The sequence below is a fragment of the Amblyraja radiata genome, chromosome 36, assembly GCF_010909765.2.
Source record: "Amblyraja radiata isolate CabotCenter1 chromosome 36, sAmbRad1.1.pri, whole genome shotgun sequence".
NCBI classification, from domain to species: Eukaryota; Metazoa; Chordata; class Chondrichthyes; order Rajiformes; family Rajidae; genus Amblyraja; species Amblyraja radiata.
Genome location: NC_045991.1, coordinates 12,932,878 through 12,953,826, shown reverse-complemented (window position 1 = coordinate 12,953,826; position 20,949 = coordinate 12,932,878). Strand labels below are relative to the sequence as shown.

Here is a 20,949-nt window from a genome sequence, read left to right as displayed (position 1 = left end):
TAGCGTGTCCAAATACTTAACAATCTTATATGTTTCAATGAGAAACCCTCTCATCCTTCTAAACTCCAGAGTGTACAAGTCCAGCTGCTTCATTCTCTCAGCATATGACAGTCCCGCCATCCCGGGAATTAACCTGGTGAACCTACGCTGGGCTCCCTCAATAGCAAGAATGTTCTTCCTCAAATTAGGGGACCAAAACTGCACACAATACTGCAGGTGTGGTCTCACCAGGGCCCTGTACAACTGCAGAAGGACCTCTTTGCTCCTATATTCGAATCCTCTTGTTATTAAAGCCAATTGGCTTTCTTCACTGCCTGCTGTACCTGCATGCTTACTTTCATAGACTGATGAACAAGGACCCCCAGATCCCGTTGTACTTCCCCTTTTCCCCCTTCCCATTTAGAAAGATGAGGTTCCATGTCTCAACTCATCCAATGCATGTTTGAGCTCAGTAAATTCCCATTTTCCTTTGCCGAATAAGGTTTGACAAGATGTGTTTTACACTGACACAAACACTTTCAACAGAAGTGATGTCTGAACCCTGAGTAGAAGAGGAAGAGGAAGGTCCTGTAGTTTCATAAGACACAGCGTGAGACTGGGGAAGTCAGTGTGTCACCGTGCTTGGAGCTTTGCTGCCCAGTCTCTGGACTCGTTCACCATCAGTCTCTTCCCACAAGGTAGGCCACTTTACTACAGGTTCACTTCAGGTAAAGGTTGGTTTAAATGGGATCTAGAAACGGAACTCTGTGTTCAATAATTTATTTTATGTATTTATTTTTTTTTTAAATATAATTTTATTTATTAGTAGTGTACATTACAATAATATAAGCCAAAAACAACATAATACATTTCCTGTACCACTTTATATTTTAAACTTTGAAAAGCAGAAAAGTAAAGAGAGTTAAATAGGATAGTACGTGTGTGAAAGAGTGATCAAAAGAGACCCTTAGACACGAAAAGTTCGAAAAAGAGTTAAGAAGCAAGCCATAGAAAAAGAAAAAGAGAAAAAGAAAACAGAAGATATATTAAAAGTTTAAAAAACAGAGCTAAAAGCACATTTCAACAACAAGGTAATTCAAAGTGCTTTACATAAAACATTAAAAGCATTGGAAAGAAACACATATAAAATGACATTTAGATGTAAAACGATTATTAGATTATTCAGATAAAATAATTACAAAATTAAAAGCAATCAAATAAAATATTGAAAATAGAATAAAACCAGGAATAGATGTTGCAGTGCAGTATAGGTAATAAATCAATTGTATTGTTTACTGAAAGGCAGCGGCAAACAGAAAAGTCTTCAGTCTAGATTTAAAAGAGCTGAGAGTTGCAGCAGACCTACAGTTTTCTGGGAGTTTGTTCCAGATATGTGGTGCATAAAAACTAAATGCTGCCTCTCCATGTTTAGTTCTGACTCTGGGGACACAGAGCAGACCTGTCCCAGACGATCTGAGAGGTCTGGGTGGTTCGTAGCTAAGCAGAAGATCAGAAATGTATTTTGGCCCTAAACCATTCAGTGCTTTGTAAATCAACAGTAGTATTTTGAAATCAATTCTTTGACAGACAGGAAGCCAGTGTAAAGACCTCAGAACTGGAGTAATGTCATCTACTTTTTTGGTCTTAGTGAGGACTCGAGCAGCAGCGTTCTGAATTAACTGCAGCTGTCTGATCGACTTTTTAGGGAGACCTGTAAAGACACTGTTACAGTAGTCGAGCCTGCTGAAGATAAATGCATGGACAAGTTTTTCCAAATCCTGCTGAGACATAAGTCCTTTAATCCTTGATATATTCTTTAGGTGATAGTAGTCTGACTTTGTTACTGTTTTTATGTGGCTGTTGAAGTTCAGGTCTGAGTCCATGACTACTCCTAAGTTTCTGGCTTGGTTTGTTGTTTTTAGCATTACCATTTGAAGCTGGGTGCTAACTTTTAATCGTTCTTCCTTGGCTCCAAAAACAATTATTTCAGTTTTTTCTTTGTTTAATTGGAGAAAATTCTGGTTCATCCAATCGTTGATTTGCTCAATGCATCTACTCAGTGCTTGTATTGGACTATAGTCTCCTGGTGATATTGTTATATAGATTTGTGTGTCGTCTGCGTAACTATGGTAACATATTTTGATGTTTTTCATGATCTGAGCCAGTGGAAGCATGTAGATGTTAAACAGAAGAGGCCCCAGAATGGAGCCCTGGGGAACTCCACATGTAATGTTTGCACGCTCAGATGTGTAATTACCTATAGACACAAAGTAGTCCCTATCCTTCAAGTAGGATTCAAACCATTTTAATGCTGTGCCCGAAAGTCCCACCCAGTTTTCCAGACGGTCTAGTAATATGTTGTGATCGACTGTGTCGAATGCAGCACTGAGATCTAGTAATACTAAGACTGACATTTTGCCATTGTCTGTGTTTAAGCGAATGTCATTGAAGACCTTAACAAGAGCCGTCTCGGTGCTGTGGTGTGGTCTAAATCCTGACTGGAAGACATCAAAACAGCTGTCCATTAACATGAAATTGTTCAGCTGCTTAAAAACAGCTTTGTCAATGATTTTACTGAGAAATGTGAGGTTTGATATTGGTCTATAATTGTTCAGTAGTGAAGTGTCTAAGTTGTTCTTTTTTAAGAGAGGTTTGATAACAGCAGTTTTCAGGGCCTGTGGGAAGACACCTGAGAGAAGGGGCGTGTTTACAATCTGTAGAAGGTCTGAGGTCATGCAGTTTGATACACCTTTGAAAAGGCCTGTTGGTAGAATATCGAGGCAGCAGGAGGAGGATTTCAAATGTTGTATAATGTCCTCCAAGGTTTTATGATTAATAACATAAAATTGTGTCATGGTATTTGAATTGATTATGTGGACACATGGACAACACATGTCCTGCACCTGATGTGGAGGCACTGAATGCTTGCATCATTTGCTGAATTTTGTCGGTGAAGAAGGAGGCAAATTCATTACAGGCCCTTGTGGAAAGCAGTTCAGGGGCTACTGACACAGGAGGGTTTGTTAGCCTGTCGACAGTAGTAAACAAGGCCCGTGCATTATTATTGTTTTTGGCAATTATGTCAGAGAAGAAGGATTGCCTTGCATTTCTCAGTTCCAAGTTGTAGATGCGAAGTCTTTCTTTATAAATGTAATAGTGAACCTGGAGATTTGTTTTCCGCCACCTACGTTCAACTTTCCGACACTCTCTTTTTTCAATTTTTACCAACGTGGCGTTTCTCCATGGAGACTTCTTTTTGCCAGAGACCACTTTCACCTTAGTGGGTGCAATGGCATCAATAATATTTGTAATTTTCACATTGAAATTATCGACAAGCTCATTTACTGAGACCCAAGGGAGAGTGGGCGTGGAGGAGAAAGCCTGAATAAATGTTCCACAGGTGTTTTCTGTTATGTACCGTTTTGTGATTACTTTTCTTTGAACATTAGTCTGCACAGAGATAGCACTCTCAAAGAAAACACAGGAATGATCAGAGAGGGCAGCATCAATCACAACAACCTTAGAAATGCTAACACCCTTGGACATGACTAAGTCCAGAGTGTGACCTTTGTTGTGTGTGGGCTCTGTCACATGCTGATTCAGTCCATAGATATCAATGACACAATACAATTCTTTAGTCCCTTTGTCATGGAGTTTGTCAACATGAATGTTAAAATCACCAACAATAACTACACAGTCAAAGTCAATACAGATTGTAGACAGTAGTTCAGAAAATTCCTCAAAAAAGGCTGCACAGTATTTAGGTGGCCTGTAGACATTTAGGAACATAACTCGGGAAGAAGAGTTCAACTTAACAGCCACATATTCAAAGGAGGCTAAGTTTCCATAAGATATCTGTTTGCATTGGAGGGAATCATTAAACAGAACAGCCACTCCTCCTCCTTTCTTATGCTCTCTGACCTCACTTATAAAACTGATGTTGGGAGGAGTTGATTCAATAAGAACAGCAGCACTGTTGTTTTGATCTAACCAGGTTTCAGTTAAGAACAAACAATCAAGATTGTGCCTGATAATAAAATCATTGATTAAAAATGTTTTTCCTGCCAAAGACCTGACATTTAATAAAGCTAGGGTTAGTGTGTTAAAATCATTATCTGCTGGCTGTGGCTGATGAGGAATGGGTGCTAAATTCGATAAATTAGCAGAATGAGTTGAGTGCGTCTTGTTTTGCCTTTTTTGTTTACTTATTAGGACTGGAACTGAGCAAGCTACCAGCGTGTTGGGCCCCGACATATCCTGGAAAAAGTCATGAGTGCAATCTGTCCTGTAGCCTGAGCCCAGCACATATCAGTTAGAGCTTGCTGTATTTTGTACACAAGTAACGGAATGTGCTGTACTGTTATCATGCTGTGGAGACAGAGAATGATTCTGCCCTCGTTGCAGAGGTGGGGGTGGTGCAAGTCGTTCCTTTGGTGATTTTGCCAGAACTCGATGAGGACTTAGAGCCAATGGTGGGAGATGGGGCAGTGGGGCATTTGGGGGGACGGAACCTGGGAGTAGGACGGGGTGGGAATTTGGTTCCAGCAGTGACCAGCTGTTTCATATGGTCAGTGAACTCCAAGAGAGGGGAAGAGGGGGTAAGGGTGACCTGGATGGGGTTTGGGGAGGGGAGGGAGGTGAATTTGTTGGTAAGGTGGGAGGTGGGGACTCTTCCTCTCTGCGCTGATGTCTGTCATGGCCAAAGCTCTCTTCAGGCGGGGGCTGAACAGGCTCTCTTTCACAGAAGGTACACAAAATTGCTGGGGAAACTCAGCGGGTGCAGCAGCATCTATGGAGCGAAGGAAATAGGCGTCGTTTCGGGCCGAAACCCTTCTTCAGACGGGCCCGAAACGTTGCCTATTTCCTTCGCTCCATAGATGCTGCTGCACCCGCTGAGTTTCCCCAGAAATTTTGTGTACCTTCGATATTCCAGCATCTGCAGTTCCCTTTTGATCTCTTTCACAGAGTTTTGTTTTGGCGTCTTCATGTTTTGATTCCTCCTGTCTCCTGTCCTTGGCAGAGGGAACAGATGGGTGACGCAGGAGATAAAATAGGTTTGACATGAAGTTGTATTCCCAGCCTGTTTAGGCATAGTCCATCTGCTTTAAAAAGATGTCTGCAATCCCAGAAAAAGTTGAAATTGTCAATAAAAGTAACTGAAAGGAGGGCACATGCAGTTGAAAGCCATGTGTTAAGACTCAAAAGTCTTGAAAATTTCTCGACTCCTTTTCCGACGGGCGGCAGTGGCCCACTGATGGACACTTCAATGTTCAGACAGCTGACTGTGTTTAGCAGATCAATAAAGTCTTGCTTCAGTACTTCAGACTGCTGTTTCACAACATCATTTGACCCTATGTGCAATATGATGTATTTCACCGTTGGGTGCTCAGTCACGATATCCATGATTTTTTCTCTCATGTCAGTTACCATGTCCTTGGGGAAGCATAAAACGTTGGTGTTCTTACTGCAAAAGCTTCACATATCTTTAACAGCAGAGTCACCCACAATCAGAGTCTCAGGCCCAGTCTTTAGCTTTTTATGTAGCCTTTTACTTTCTGAGTTACTTTCAGCTCCTACACCGTTGTGAGCAAATGAAAAATTATCCAGGTCGTCAAACGGGGATCCAGGATCCTGCAGCAGGGGAGCATATCTGTTCTCCAGTTGTACACATTGTTGTTTAGGAGGTTTGTTGTTATTCCTCCCTTTAGCAGTTGTCCAGGGCTCTTTCTTGCTAGGAGCAGGGGGTTGAAGAGGCGCTATGCCGGGGTGGTAAAGCAGGCCAGCCAGTCGCATCACAAATCTCACTGCGCTGGGATCTGCCTGTTAATCGTCCTCGCATTTCCCAGGGAGTTGATTTACTATTAGGCTTAGCACCAAGAGAGTTCCAGGGATAACTTGTAGATTTAGATGTAAGGTTTTAAATTTCTAACGTGTGATATTCGTAGGTAAAGGTGTGGTTTAAATGGGATCTAGAAACGGAACTGTGTGTTCAATAATTTCTAACGTGTGATATTCCACTCCTACAACCATTTATTAGACTGTACCAGTCTGTTCAGCTTTAGATTTTACAAGGACATAGAAACGTAATGAATAATGAAGAGAGACACAAAATGCTGGAGTAACTCAGTGGGACAGGCAGCATCTGGAGAGAAAGAATGGGTAATGTTTCGGGTCGAGACCCTTCTTCTGACCCAGACTTCTTTGAACCGAAACGTCACCCATTCCTTCTCTCCAGAGATGCTGCCTTTCCCGCCCAGTTACACCCGCCCAGTTACTTGTCTATATTCTGTGTAAAGCAGCATCTGCAGTTCCTTCCAACACTAAACTTTATCAATGTATTTCTGTCTCCATTATTTCCACTAGAAACTTAATGAATCTAAATTATCAGCATCTGCCATTTTACCCATTTGGGCTTTCTGGTCAATCTAATGTATCGCTGCTCATGTGGATTTTATTTGTCCCATTTCTCCGGCAATCCTCTGGGACTGATTGAGGATGTTCAACGTCCTCGCCATTCTGTTGCCCGCTCGCTCAATTAATTGACTGACTAGTGAGGTACAAATGAGTTAAAACCATTCTACCGAGAAGCAGGAAGGAAGTGGGTCAAGAATTAAACTGTCGACGTACAGATGAGTCGTTTCAGTCAAGGCAAAGCGACTGAATGTGGTTGTGAAATCCCAGATGACAGCAGTGATAATATTCCAGTGGCAGATTCCACAGAGGAATGGTCCTTCCCCGTGTAATTGTGTGCGGTTAATTCTCAAATGGTCCTGGCCCAGGGTTTTAAAAGTGGCTGTGCTCAATACAACACTTGCCAACTAGCTATTCACTGCAGCATTTCCTTTGCAAATGATTTAGTGCCCCAGTACCGTTCAAGATCACACGTCCATCAAACATTCTTCAGTATGATTTTACACATCATCACCACTTCAAATGGTGACATTTGTTTTAGAGAAATGCAAGGTGGTTATGTGGGTTATTTACAGAGGCTGTGAAGGTCTTGGTGCACTCTGTGATGTTGAACTTGGAGAACACTGCAAGATGGTTATGTGGGTTATTTACAGAGGCTGTGAAGGTCTTGGTGCACTCTGTGATGTTGAACTTGGAGAACACTGCAAGATGCAGGAACTATTTGGATGCTAATGAAAATATTGGCTGCAGGTTCCTCCTTTAATGAAATTAAAAGCTTGGGAGAAAATTTACATTCAATATTGTACTAAGTTTGAAAATAATGTATGATCCTGATTCTTAAATGTACCTTATTTGTAACCCCCTAAACCCACCGTGATGTGCTACATTTGGATATAGATTTAAACTGCTATAATGGTATATGGACATATAATGGTAGATGGACACACTGATCTGTTTTGTTGTCAATGCCTACTATGTTCTGTTGTGCTGAAGCAAAGCAAGAATTTCATTGTCCTATCAGGGACACATGACAATAAACTCACTTGAACTTGAACTTGAGCTAAAGCTCTAACACAGCTGCAAGGCGTGAATATTGACCATGTTCCCTTCGTTACAAAACAGCAGATTCCCTCGTTTGCCATTATCTTAGACATTTGCCACCCACTAATAGCATTTAATATAAGGAGGTTCCAAGTCTAAACTTATCCAATGTATTTGTGAGCTCAGGAAATTCCCGATCTGTTTTGTCCAAATTAGCTTTTCCAAGATGATTTTTAATCTAACGCAAACATTATCAACACAAATGGTGTGTGAATCCTGAGCTGGATAGAAAGAGGATGGGCGTTTGCCCTTCCAAAGAAACTGTGTGAGACTGTGAATCTCAGTGTGTTGCCGTGCTTGGAGCTTTGTCACTCAGTCTCTGTACTCGTTCACCATCAGTCTCTTCTCACAAGGTAGGTGACCTCACTGCAGTCTCACTTCATGTCAAAGAGTGGTTTAACAGGTATCCACAAACTGAACAATGTTGGATGTCCTGTAAGTTGTGATTTATCACTCATTCAATCAGCTTGTTCCACTTTAGATTTGACAAGGGCATACAAACTTTATTAATTTTGTTTTGTCTCCTTTATTTCCCACAGCTAAATGACCAGCATATGACATTGTCCTACTGGTGTCAATAGACAATAGACAACAGGTGCAGGAGTTGAGGCCATTCGGCCCTTGCAGCCAGCACCGCCATTCAATGTGATCATGGCTGATCATCCGCAATCAGTTCCCCGTTCCTGCCTTTTCCCCATATCCCCTGACTCCACTATCTTTAAGAGCCCTACCTAGCTCTCTCTTGAAAGCATCCAGAGAACCGGCCTCCACCGCCCTCTGAGGCAGAGAATTCCACAGACTCACAACTCTCTGTGAGAAAAAGTGTTTCCTCGTCTCCGTTTCCTAGTCAATCTAAATTGAATACTTTTGTTCCTGTTTCGCCGGCAACATCTTGGGACCGTTTGAGAATATTGAATGTCCCTTGCCATTGTGTTGCCTTCTCTGTTCATTAACTCACTAGCGAGGTCTGATTTAGTTGAGGACATTTTACCAGTGGTCGGAGGTAATTGAGTCAAACATAGAAAATGCGGAGTACAGATGAATGATTTGGGACAATAGCAGTTGAATATGGTGGTCACACCCCAGATTACTGAAGTGACAATATTCCAGCAGCAGAGTCCTCCAAGCGAATGTATTTTCCCCGTGTAATTGTGTGCGGCCAATTCTAAAATGCCTCAGGGTCAGGAGTTTCAAACTGGCTGTACTCAATACAACATTTGCCAACTACCAATCTACTGATCCTTAGTCTAAAACTGCACCTTGTTTCCAAACAGAGAATGTACAAAATGAGGCCGAGGTCTCTCTGCAACAGTTTGCCAGCTGGTTTGATGTTCAGTTTCTTTGTTTTCCTGCTTCAACCAGTTTCCACACAGAGTAAGTACTTTCTCTTCACCGGTCACAATCACCTTGCATTAATTATCATTGTCCGTGTAAACCCGCACCGTATTGTCAATCTCACTTTCCTCTCCACATCCCTGAATGTGTTGCTGCCTCACAAATCCACACCATCCTTGCTGGACCTCCATTCCACATCCCTGAATGTGTTGATGCTTCACAAACTCACACCATCCTTGCTGGACCTCCATTCCACATCCCTGTATGTGTTGCTTTCTCACAAATCCACACCATCCTTGCTGGACCTCCATTCCACATCCCTGTATGTGTTGCTGCCTCCTCACAAATCCACACCATCCTTGCTGGACCTCCATTCCACATCCCTGTATGTGTTGCTGCCTCACCAATCCACACCATCCTTGCTGGACCTCCATTCCACATCCCTGTATGTGTTGCTGCCTCACAAATCCACACCATCCTTGCTGGACCTCCATTCCACTTCCCTGAATGTGTTGCTCCTTCACAAATCCACCCCATCCTTGCTGGACCTCCATTTCTGAGCCCATCCCATCAACTCCCTCTCCTTCTCCTGCACCGACACGGTCCTTATCAAAGTCAGAAATGGCATCCTGTGAACTTGTAGCAGAGTTGAACTCTCCCTCCTCATCCCGCTCAGCCTCTGCAGCCTTTGACACGGTTGTCCACACTATCCTCCCGAACATCGATCCAGTCGCAGCCCGAGAACCAGACGCAATGTCTTCACTTCACGCTCCCACAAAGTACCTTCAAAACCAGGTGTAGTTCCTCCACTAACCCCAACACAACCCCCTATCCCCACCTCCGTCTCCCATCCTCCCTCCCTCCCCCCCTTTCCCCCACTCACTCACTCACTCACTCACTCACTCATGTGATGAAATATCCCTGCATCAATCAGGCCAAGTTATTCCACACACACATCTCTTCGCAAATCGTGACTGTTGTTGTCTCGAAGGGCCGAATGGCCTACTCCTGCACCTAATTTCTATGTTTCTATGTGACTTCCTCACTGGGGTTTCCAAGGAAGATCACAACTGTCTGGAATTAAATTCAGTTCAAAATTAATGATTACAGATATGGGGTGGGTGGGGAAAATGTGTTTTAAATGTTAATTCTTCATTGTTCGTATTCGCAACAGAAAACAGAAATCGAATGTATTTCTTGGATAATGGAGATGACATTGTGTTAAATGGACCGGACAATGCTGAGAAGTACACTGTTGTTGTCTGGGAATGGAAACCACACTCAGGGAAGGAAATCGGAAAATTGTCGACCTTTAAACGAACGGAGAACTATTGGATCAAAGATAACGCCGCTGGCAACTTGTACCCGGAGATGAAAGTGAATACCAATACCCTTGATCTAACAATTGATAAACCCACATTTAAATTGGCGGGAATTTTCACTTTGAATCAAACAGAACCGATAAAGCAAATCCTGAAACAATATGAACTATTTGGGATGAAAGGTGAGTGGGTGCGATAAGGATCAATAATGTTGAATTAATTTCTGTAAATATTGTCACCTATAATGAATGATGAGAGATGGCAGGAATTGTGAGACTTCTTCCACCCGGTGAAAAGTCAAACAACTGGGGAAGTGATTTTGTTCATTGATTCTGTAATGATCAGCAGGGATGGGTGATAATAGTTTGATGACTTCACTGGGAACAGCAAATCAATGAATCTAGCCACAGCGAATACCATGGTCTTCTGGCCGGCACAGGGTAAGGTGTTCGCGGCAAGCAAGGTGGTATGGAACCAATGTGTCCGTGTAGTGGTCCCGGGGTAACACTGCTACTTAATGTTACCCTGTGACCAGGTGGATGGAAGTCCATCCATGACCTGTGGAACATGGGCTCTGTCATAGAGTTAACCTCTTGAGACCAATCAAATACACCGAGAAGGAGTGGAAATAGATGCATATTCAACAGTTTGTGAATATTTGAAACAGAGAATGTGTAAATACAACAATGCCTGTATGTTGCCGGTTCCACCTGCAGCCCCACGGTGAACAGCCGGCATTTCACTGGGTCAATGTGACCAGCCACATGTGTCAGGGGTCTGAGAGCACTGGGGGAGAAGTTGTTCTGACTTTCAGCTAGGCTGTCAGCTTTAAGCCCAGTTATTGGATGAACCATGAGATCCGCACTCTTCTGAAGTCCAGATCCCGGACATTCAGGTCTGGAGATACAGAGGTCTACAAGAAGCCCAGATACGACCTTGGTAAGGCTATCAAAAGGCCAAAAGGGACTTCTGCTCCAAGCTGGAGTATGAGACAGATGTTCGGCAGCTGTGGCGGGGCCTGAATGTCATATGTCAGGCTGTTATTCATCGATTACAGCTCGGCATTTAATACAATCATCCCCTCCAAGCTGGTTACCAAACTCACAGAACTGGGTCACTGCGCGTCCCTCTGCAATTGGATCCTCGACTTCCTCATCCACAAACCACAGTCTGTTCGTATTAGTGGAAATGTGTCAGCCTCGATAACAATCAGCACGGGAGCACCTCAAGGCTGCGTGCTCAGCCCCCTGCTGTACTCACTCTATACTCATGACTGCGTAGCCGGTCACAATGCGAACTCCATCATCAAGTTCGCCGACAACACCACTATTGTGGGACGTACCACTGATGGGGATGAGTCAGAATATAGAAGAGAGATCGAGCAACTGTCCATATGGTGCCAGCACAATAACCTGGCCCTTAACACCAGCAAAACCAAGGAACTGATTGTGGACTTTGGAAGGGGTAGGATGGGGACCCACAGTCCCGTTTATATCAACGGGTCGATGGTTGAAAGGGTCAAGAGTTTCAAATTTCTGGGCGTGCATCTTTCCAAAGATCTCTCCTGGTCCCAGAACACTGATGCAATTATAAAGAAAGCTCATCAGCTCCTCTACTTCCTGAGAAGATTACGGAGAGTCGGTATGTCAAGGAGGACTCTCTCTAACTTCTACAGGTGCACAGTCGAGAGCATGCTGACCGGTTGCATCGTGGCTTGGTTCGGCAACTTGAGCGTCCAGGAGCAGAAAAGACTACAAAAAGTAGTAAACACTGCCCAGTCCATCATCGGCTCTGACCTCCCTCCCATCGAGGGGATCTATCGCAGTCGCTGCCTCAAAAAGGCTGGCAGTATCATCAAAGACCCACACCATCCTGGCCACACACACATCTCTCCACTACCATCAGGTAGAAGGTACAGGAGCCTGAAATCTGCAACATCCAGGTTCAGGAACAGTATCTTCCCCACAGCCATCAGACTATTAAACACAACTTCAAACAAACTCTGAACTATAACAGCCTATTGTACTTTATCTGTTTATTTATGTGTGTATATATAAATATTCTATGGTATATGGACACACTGATCTGTTCTGTATTGATGCCTACAATATTCTGTTGTGCTGCAGCAAGCAAGAATGTCATTGTCCTATCTGGGACTTGACTTGTACAAACCACTACTCACTCTGAATCTCATTGATCTGTTTTTCACAGTTGAGGCAAGTCCACAGAGGGCTCTGCTGGGCAGTGACGTCACACTCAGCTGCACCATCTCCAGACTCTCAGATACAGTCAGTCTTCACTGGAGACCCATGGACTCATCCCAGCAGAACAGGAGCAACACTGATCAGATCCGCCTGGATAACACGGTCTATCTGATGGTTCGACACGTTACAGTGGAGGATGGGAAGCTGTATGTGTGTGAAGTGCGGGAAAACGGAACCATTGTTCACACAAGTAACGGAGATTTTACTGTAAACACCAGTGAGTGCAAACACCTCCCATTGGATATAGAAACATAGAAAATGGGTGCAGGAGGAGGCAATTCGGCCCTTTGAGCCAGCACCGCCATTCATTGTGATCATGGCTGATCGTCTCCAATCAATAACCCGTGCCTGCCTTCTCCCCACATCCCTTGACTCCACAGGAACTGATCCTGAATCTATTGAACATTGGAAAATGATCACCAATGCATCCACTATTTCTAGTGCCACCTCCCTGAGGACCCTGGGATGTAGACCATCAGGCCCAGGGGATTTATCATCCTTCAGTCCCATTAGCCTACCCAATACCATTTGTCGCCTAATGCAAATTCCTTTCAGTTCCTCGACCCCCTTAGATCCTCTGTCCTCCAGTATACCTGGGAGATTGTTTGTGTCTTCCTTAGTGAAGTCAGATCCGAAGTACCTGTTCAACTCTTCTGCTATTCCCTTGTTGCCCATAACAATTTCACCTGTGTCTGCCTTCAAGGGACCCACATTTGACTTTGCTACTCTTTTCCCCTTAATATATCTAAAGAAGCTTTTACTGTCCTTCTTTAAATTCCTGGACAGCTTCCCCTCGAACTTCATCTTTTCACCCCGTATTGCCCGTTTTGTTTCCTTCTGTTGTTCTATGAAAGTTTCCCAATCCTCTGGCTTCCGGCTACTATTTGCTGTGTTATACATCTTTACTTTTAGTTTTATTCTATCCCTAACTTCTCTTGTCAGCCCCGGTTGCCTCCTACTCCCCTTAGAATCTTTCTTCCTTTTTGGATGAAATGATCCTGCGTCTTCCGGATTATGCCCAGAAATTCCTGCCATTGCTGTTCCACCGTCATTCCTGCTAGGATCCCTTTCCAGTCTACCTTGGCCAGCTCCCCTCTCATGCCTTCATAGTCCCCTTTGTTCAACTGTATCACTGCCACTTCCGATTTAACCTTCTCCTTCTCAAATTGAGAAGTAGACACTTGTATCACGGTGCTTCTTGTAATATTATATGTGTGCGCTCCGTGAAGAACTGTGGCAGTGGATGGGAAGTTGTATGTGTGTGAAATGTGGCAAAACGGAAACATTCTTCACACAAGGAACGGAGATTTTACTGTAGACACCAGTAAGTGTGCACACATCCCATTGGATATCAAGTAGACACATGTATCACGGTGTTTTTTGTAATATTATGTGTGCGCTCCGTGAAGAACTGTGGCCGTGACCAACTGCTCTCCAGTATAAAATGCTGCAATGATCAGGGAGAAGTTTCCAGAAAGTCTCTGTGTGGAGCAGCTGCCTGCTTGTCTCTGTGTGACAGACACACACACAGCACAGGAGGGAGATGTCTTTCTGTAACCATTGTTCAGTAAAGTATTTTGTCAGTTTATCTTGCCATCAATGCTCCAGTATCTGAGACTGAGATACAGGACTCATCTTGTCATCAATGCTCCAGTATCTGAGACTGAGATACAGGACTCATCTTGTCATCAACGCTCCAGTATCTGAGACTGAGATACTGATACAGGACTCATCTTGCCATCAATGCTCCAGTATCTGAGACTGAGATACTGATACAGGACTCATCTTGCCATCAATGCTCCAGTATCTGAGACTGAGATACTGATACAGGGCTCATCTTGCCATCAATGCTCCAGTATCTGAGACTGAGATACAGATACAGGACTCATCTTGCCATCAATGCTCCAGTATCTGAGACTGAGATACTGATACATTACTCATCTTGTCATCAATGCTCCAGTATCTGAGACTGAGATACAGGACTCATCTTGTCATCAATGCTCCAGTATCTGATACTGAGATACTGCTACAGGACTCATCTTGTCATCAATGCTCCTGTATCTGAGACTGAGATACAGATACAGGACTCATCTTGCCATCAATGCTCCAGTATCTGAGACTGAGATACTGATACAGGGCTCATCTTGCCATCAATGCTCCAGTATCTGAGACTGAGATACAGGACTCATCTTGCCATCAATGCTCCAGTATCTGAGACTGAGATACTGATACAGGACTCATCTTGTCATCAATGCTCCAGTATCTGAGACTGAGATACAGGGCTCATCTTGCCATCAATGCTCCAGTATCTGAGACTGAGATACTGATACAGGGCTCATCTTGTCATCAATGCTCCAGTATCTGAGACTGAGATACAGGACTCATCTTGCCATCAATGCTCCAGTATCTGAGACTGAGATACAGATACAGGGCTCATCTTGCCATCAATGTTCCAGTATCTGAGACTGAGATACTGATACAGGACTCATCTTGCCATCAATGCACTAGTATCTGAGACTGAGATACTGATACAGGACTCATCTTGCCATCAATGCTCCAGTATCTGAGACTGAGACTGAGATACAGGACTCATCTTGCCATCAATGCCCCTGTATCTGAGACTGAGATACTGATACAAGACTCACGTCAAAGTGTCAGATAGAAAGTGTAGTCACCAGCACTTGCTGCTCACACACACACTGGGGGTCCCGACCCACACATCAACACTGAACAACTATCCATCCCCTCTCCCCACACTGACCCTTCTCTCCGAGTCTGGTGTTGCTTGAAGTGATTCCAGCTGCTGCAGACTCGGGCTTGGGATCAGCATTCAGCTGGGAGCAGGACCCGGGAACAGGGAAGGACAGGGAATCAATGGGTGTGAATGGGAGAGGGATGGTGGGAATAATGGGAATGAGCCGATCCACTTGAAGTGCCAACATGTCCGGGTCAGTCCCCATGCAGGCATCCTCTGGGCTGCTTCTGCCCACAGCCTGAACCCGAACCTGAACCCGAACCTGAACCTGAACCTGAACCTGAACCCGAACCTGAACCTGAACCCGAACCTAAACCTGAACCTGAACCTGAACCCGAACCCGAACCCGAACCTGAACCTGAACCTGAACCCGAACCCGAACCTGAACCTGAACCTGAACCTGAACCTGAATCCGAACCCGAACCTGAACCTGAACCTGAACCCGAACCTGAACCTGAACCTGAACCTGAACCCGAACCCGAACCTGAACCTGAACCTGAACCTGAACCTGAACCACCTCCTGCAGACTGACAGAGACATTCACCTCCCACACCGCTCTCGGGAGTCTCCGGGAGGTTTCATTCCATCCCGGGACATTCCCGGACAGTCCGGGTGTGGGGGCCAACCTCATGTTGAAATGTAGAGTGGAATATCCAAACTTCACTACAACTTACTGCCGTACAGCACATTGTATTTTATAAAGATCTGATGAGTTTAGTGCGGCATTCATGAAATATGTTTACATTTGAAACTTGATCAGTTGAACAAAACACCACAAATGTTTATAAGAATACGGTTGAGAATCTGTGTATGGCACAGTAACTGTAATACTGAAAGGAGTTATCCTCTGTCTCTCTGATACAGATTTACATAGGGGGAGATAGACACTTTACCGCTCCAGCACCGGTCACAGTGAACTTCACCTGGTTTGTTCTGGGAGTGATGGTGATGGCTATTCCCGTGCTGAGTGGACCTGGTCACCTCATCCCCATCAACAGTGGAAATCAATAGCATCTGCAGAACGTTCTCAGCCCATCATCATCAATGTCAATGGGACCAACTTCGTGAATCGACTGGTGACCTCAGGGAAACTCTTCGATGGCAAGGATTTCAATGTGAGGATTGTCCCCGTTGTGTTTCAAGATGCCGGAGTTTACGCCTGTTTTCTGGAATCAAATCTATTTCCCAACATTGACCTAATCACAGTGAAAGGTAGGAGTCAGAATGTTTCCACTGAGTTTACTGATGAACTTATTGTTTAAAATGTAAACAACCTGCATGTTTCCACAGTCACAGCTGAACCGTCTGATGCAGTGACTGAGGGAGACAACGTTACCCTGACCTGCTCTGTGTCTAACGTCATTGGGCCAATGAGACTGGTTTGGATCAATGGTGATGGAAAACGTGTTGGAGAAAAGACACTGACCTGGAGAGATAAATCACTGAGTCTGGTTATTCAGAAAGCTGAGAGAGGCAGAGGGAACTGGAGATGTGTTTTGTTTGATCAAGACCTGCCCCGACTTTTTGTCCCGTACTATCAGAAGGACAATAGTAAGTGATAAGGGTTTGTTCTTCATACTTAGAGTCATGATTGAGTTTTGATGTCGCTTATTGATCCTGAAATTTGAGTGGAATATTTTCTTCTAGTTTGAGTTGTCTAACTCTGTTATGATCAATGAATTCTCAAATTTCAAATAACACTTCCTGAACACCCCCCCCCCCCCCCCCCCCTTAATCTGATCTATGTCATGACCTGATCTATGTCATGTTTTACTGCATGCCGTTGTGTACTCAAACACTCATCTGGTTAAACCAGGATTTATATAAAGGACTTCAAGATTATGTAAAAGGAAACACGTTAGAAACGAAACAGAAATGGGAATTGGAAATGAATATTATTATTACTGACGAAATGTGGGAAAAGACATGTCTTTTGTTCATACGTTAACAAACAGGGATAAATATGGGCCAGTAAACCAGGAGACCAAGGTATGTATCTCCACTGCACATTGGTGGTTCAAACTTCAAGTGAAAACTTTGCCTTGTGTACCATCCTAACATGGTCATAATTTAGGGAACACTTTGTTTCCATGGACTCTGATTTTATACGCATGCTCTTATCCCACAATTAAATGTATCTGACGTACATCTGAAGTCATGTTCCTGGTCATTCTGGTGGATCTCATTATTAATGGGGTACAGTTTAAACACTGGATTGTTGCTTGTTTAACATCAAACCAAATTAAAGTCTTAATCAGAAAATAAAATACTTATTTTCCAGAAACCAATGTGACCCCAGTACCTGACATGAGCCGTGTTACTGAATATACGTCTGTGACTAGGAACACAAAGCAACAAGGTAAATAGATGACTCTGTCAATAAATCTCTAGTTGTACAGGTATTGTATTTGATGAAGCAACCTATTTCACATTTCACATATTATTACTGATGAAATGTGGGAAAAGACATGTCTTTTGGGTCATACGTTAACAAACAAGTTTCTTATAGAAACTTACAAAATTCTTAAGGGGTTGGACAGGCTAGATACAGGAAGATTGTTCCCGATATTGGGGAAGTCCAGAACAAGGGGTCACAGTTTAAGGATAAGGGGGAAATCTTTTAGGACCGAGATGAGGAAAACATTTTTCACACAGAGAGTGGTGAATCTCTGGAATTCTCTCCCGCAGAAGGTAGTTGAGGCCACACAGTTCATTGCCTATATTTAAGAGGGAGTTAGATGTGGCCCTTGTAGCTAAAGGGATCAGGGGGTATGGAGAGAAGGCAGGTACAGGATACTGAGTTGGATGATCAGCCATGATCATATTGAATGGCGGTGCAGGCTCGAAGGGCCGAATGGCCTACTCCTGAATATAACGTTTACAGTTCTTGTGCTCCTGGTTAGAGAGGATTGAAGCACAAGGGCAATGCCCACTCTGTTGTCAGCAGTGCTCATTCAACCATTGTTCCAGGCTTAGACTTTGATAGACATTTGTCCATTGTACAATGGGAAGTATCACAGCTGAATCAGCTACTTTATCAGCCAACCATCAGCTCCCATCTCCTGCCTGAGAAATGTCAGCTGATTGTAACCAAGAAATAGAAACTTGTGTGAATGTTTACAGTCTCTAACTGATGGCTACTGAGGCACGTTGTGGCTCTCTGATCTTTGTACTCGGCTTGTACTCGCTAGAATTTAGAAGATTGAGGGGGGATCTTATAGAAACGTACAAAATTCTTAAGGGGTTGGACAGGCTAGATGCAGGAAGATTGTTCCCGATGTTGGGGAAGTCCAGAACAAGGGGTCACAGTTTAAGGGTAAGGGGAAATCCTTTAGGACCGAGATGAAAAAAACATTTTTCACACAGAGAGTGGTGAATCTCTGGAATTCTCTGCCACAGAAGGTAGTTGAGGCCACACAGTTCATTGGCTATATTTAAGAGGGAGTTAGATGTGGCCCTTGTGGCTAAAGGGATCAGGGGGTATGGAGAGAAGGCAGGTACAGGATACTGAGTTGGATGATCAGCCATGATCATATTGAATGGCGAATGGTGCAGGCTCGAAGGGCCGAATGGCCTCTACTCCTGCACCTATTGTCTATGTTTCTATGTTTTTAAGTAAGGTCAATTAATCTGGGGGAAAAAAGACACAATATGCTGGAGTAACTCAGTGGGTCAGGCGGAATCGCTGGAGAACATGGATAGGTGAGGTTTTGGGTTGGGACCCTACTTCAGACTAAAGGGCTGCGACCCGAAATGTCACCTGCCTAACCTGCTGAGTTTCTCCAACACCTTGTGTCTTTTATTGGTAAACTATCATCTGCAGTACCTTGTGTCTCAGTTAATCTGGATCACAAGTTAAACTCAAGACTTCTGATCTAAATTAGTCAGTGTGGTTAATGCCTGGTCTTTGGGGGAGCTTTTGAATGATGCGCATTTATTCTACAAATGTGAACTCTGCGTTTATTATTTTGACAGGGAATTACACTTTCATTATCAGAACTGTTGTAATTATCGGAGGCCTGGCTCTTCTCCTCGTCATTGTACTGGTAGTGGTGTGGTATCAAAGAAAGCACAAGCCTACAGGTAAAGTACATGAAGACATCCTTAATGCAGCACAGATTCCCCCAAATTATCAATGACAATGTTATCTTTGTTACAAGGAGAAAAGAACAATATATTTTGGATAGAAAAGTATCTGTTTGTGCTTATGTTGTTGAGAAATTTATTTCAGACTTGTTGTGGTCAATTGAAGCATTATTTATGCAATGTGGATTGTCCTGTGTACCTGCGTTGCCATGAGGAGTCTGCTGTATGATGCTGTTCAGGTGGTGTTCTGCAATGATCTGACCATGTGGTGATTGTGTCACCATCCCCTGTGTAAACCATTATCAAATAAACATGCCAGAAGTTGAAGTATAGCTAGTGTAGTTATGTAGAAAATATGGTCTCCAATTTGTCCTCAATATGTTCCTATTTACTGAGGGATAAATATGGGCCAGGAAACCAGGAGACCAAGGTATGTATCTCCACTGCCCTTTGGTGGTTCAAACTTCAAGTGAAAACTTTGCCTTGTGTACCATCCTAACTTGGTCATAATTTAGGGAACACTGTGTTTCCATGGACTCTGATTTTATACACAAGGTCTTATCCTACAATTAAATGTATCTGACGTACATCTGAAGCCATGTTCCTGGTCATTCTGGTGGATCTCATTATTAATGGGGCACGGTTTAAACACTGGATTGTTTCTTCTTTAAAATCAAACCGAATTAAAGTCTTAATCAGAAAATAATACAGTTGAATTTATAATTTTATTTATTAGTAGTGTACATTACAATAATATGTACATGTACATCAATGATCTGGATGAAGGGATGGTAAATTGGATTAATAAGTATGCAGATGATACCAAGATAATGTTGTGGATAATGAAGAGGATTTCCAAAGTCTACAGAGTGATTTAGGCCAGTTGGAAGAGTGGGCTGAAAGATGGCAGATGGAGTTTAATGCTGATAAATGTGAGGTGCTACACCTTGGCAGGACAAATCAAAATAGGACGTACATGGTAAATGGTAGGGAATTGAAGAATACAGTTGAACAGAGGGATCTGGGAATAACCGTGCATAGTTCCTTGAAGGTGGAACCTCATATAGATAGGGTTGTAAAGAAAGCTTTTGGTATGCTAGCCTTTATAAATCAGAGCATTGAATATAGAAGCTGGGATGTAATGTTAAATTGTACAAGGCATTGGTGAGACCAAATCTGGAGTATGGGGTACAATTTTGGTCGCCCAATTATAGGAAGGATGTCAACAAAATAGAAAGAGTACAGAGGAGATTTACTAGAATGTTGCCTGGGTTTCAACAACTAAGTTACAGAGAAAGGTTGAATAAGTTAGGTCTTTATTCTCTGGAGCGCAGAAGGTTAAGGGGGGACTTGATAGAGGTCTTTAAAATGATGAGAGGGATAGACAGAGTTGATGTGGACCAGCTTTTCCCTTTGAGAATAGGCAAGATTCAAACAAGAGGACATGACTTCAGAATTAAGGGACAGAAGTTTAGGGGTAACATGAGGGGGAACTTCTTTACTCAGAGAGTGGTAGCTGTGTGGAATGAGCTTCCAGTGGAAGTGGTGGAGGCAGGTTCGTTGGTATCATTTAAAAATAAATTGGATGGGCATATGGATGAGAAGGGAATGGACGGTTATGGTATGAGTGCAGGCAGGTGGGACTAAGGGAAAAAAGTTGTTCGGCACGGACTTGTAGGGCCGAGATGTTTCCGTG

General features: G+C 43.4%; 2 long non-coding RNA genes across 2 annotated transcripts in view; one reads left to right on the top strand and one right to left on the bottom strand.

Moving 5' to 3' along the window:
- Nucleotides 1–354: 354 nt before the first annotated feature.
- Nucleotides 355–10,035, top strand: LOC116966266. The gene is made up of 3 exons (XR_004409954.1): nt 355–677; nt 8,766–8,865; nt 10,001–10,035. It is a non-coding gene; the product is annotated as an uncharacterized LOC116966266 (long non-coding RNA).
- Nucleotides 10,036–10,212: 177 nt separating this feature from the next.
- The window catches only part of LOC116966267, a 19,013-nt gene continuing 8,276 nt past the window's right edge, over nt 10,213–20,949 (bottom strand). The window contains exon 3 of the long non-coding RNA XR_004409955.1: nt 10,213–10,224. This is a non-coding gene — a long non-coding RNA (uncharacterized LOC116966267). The remainder of the gene's footprint in view (nt 10,225–20,949) is intronic.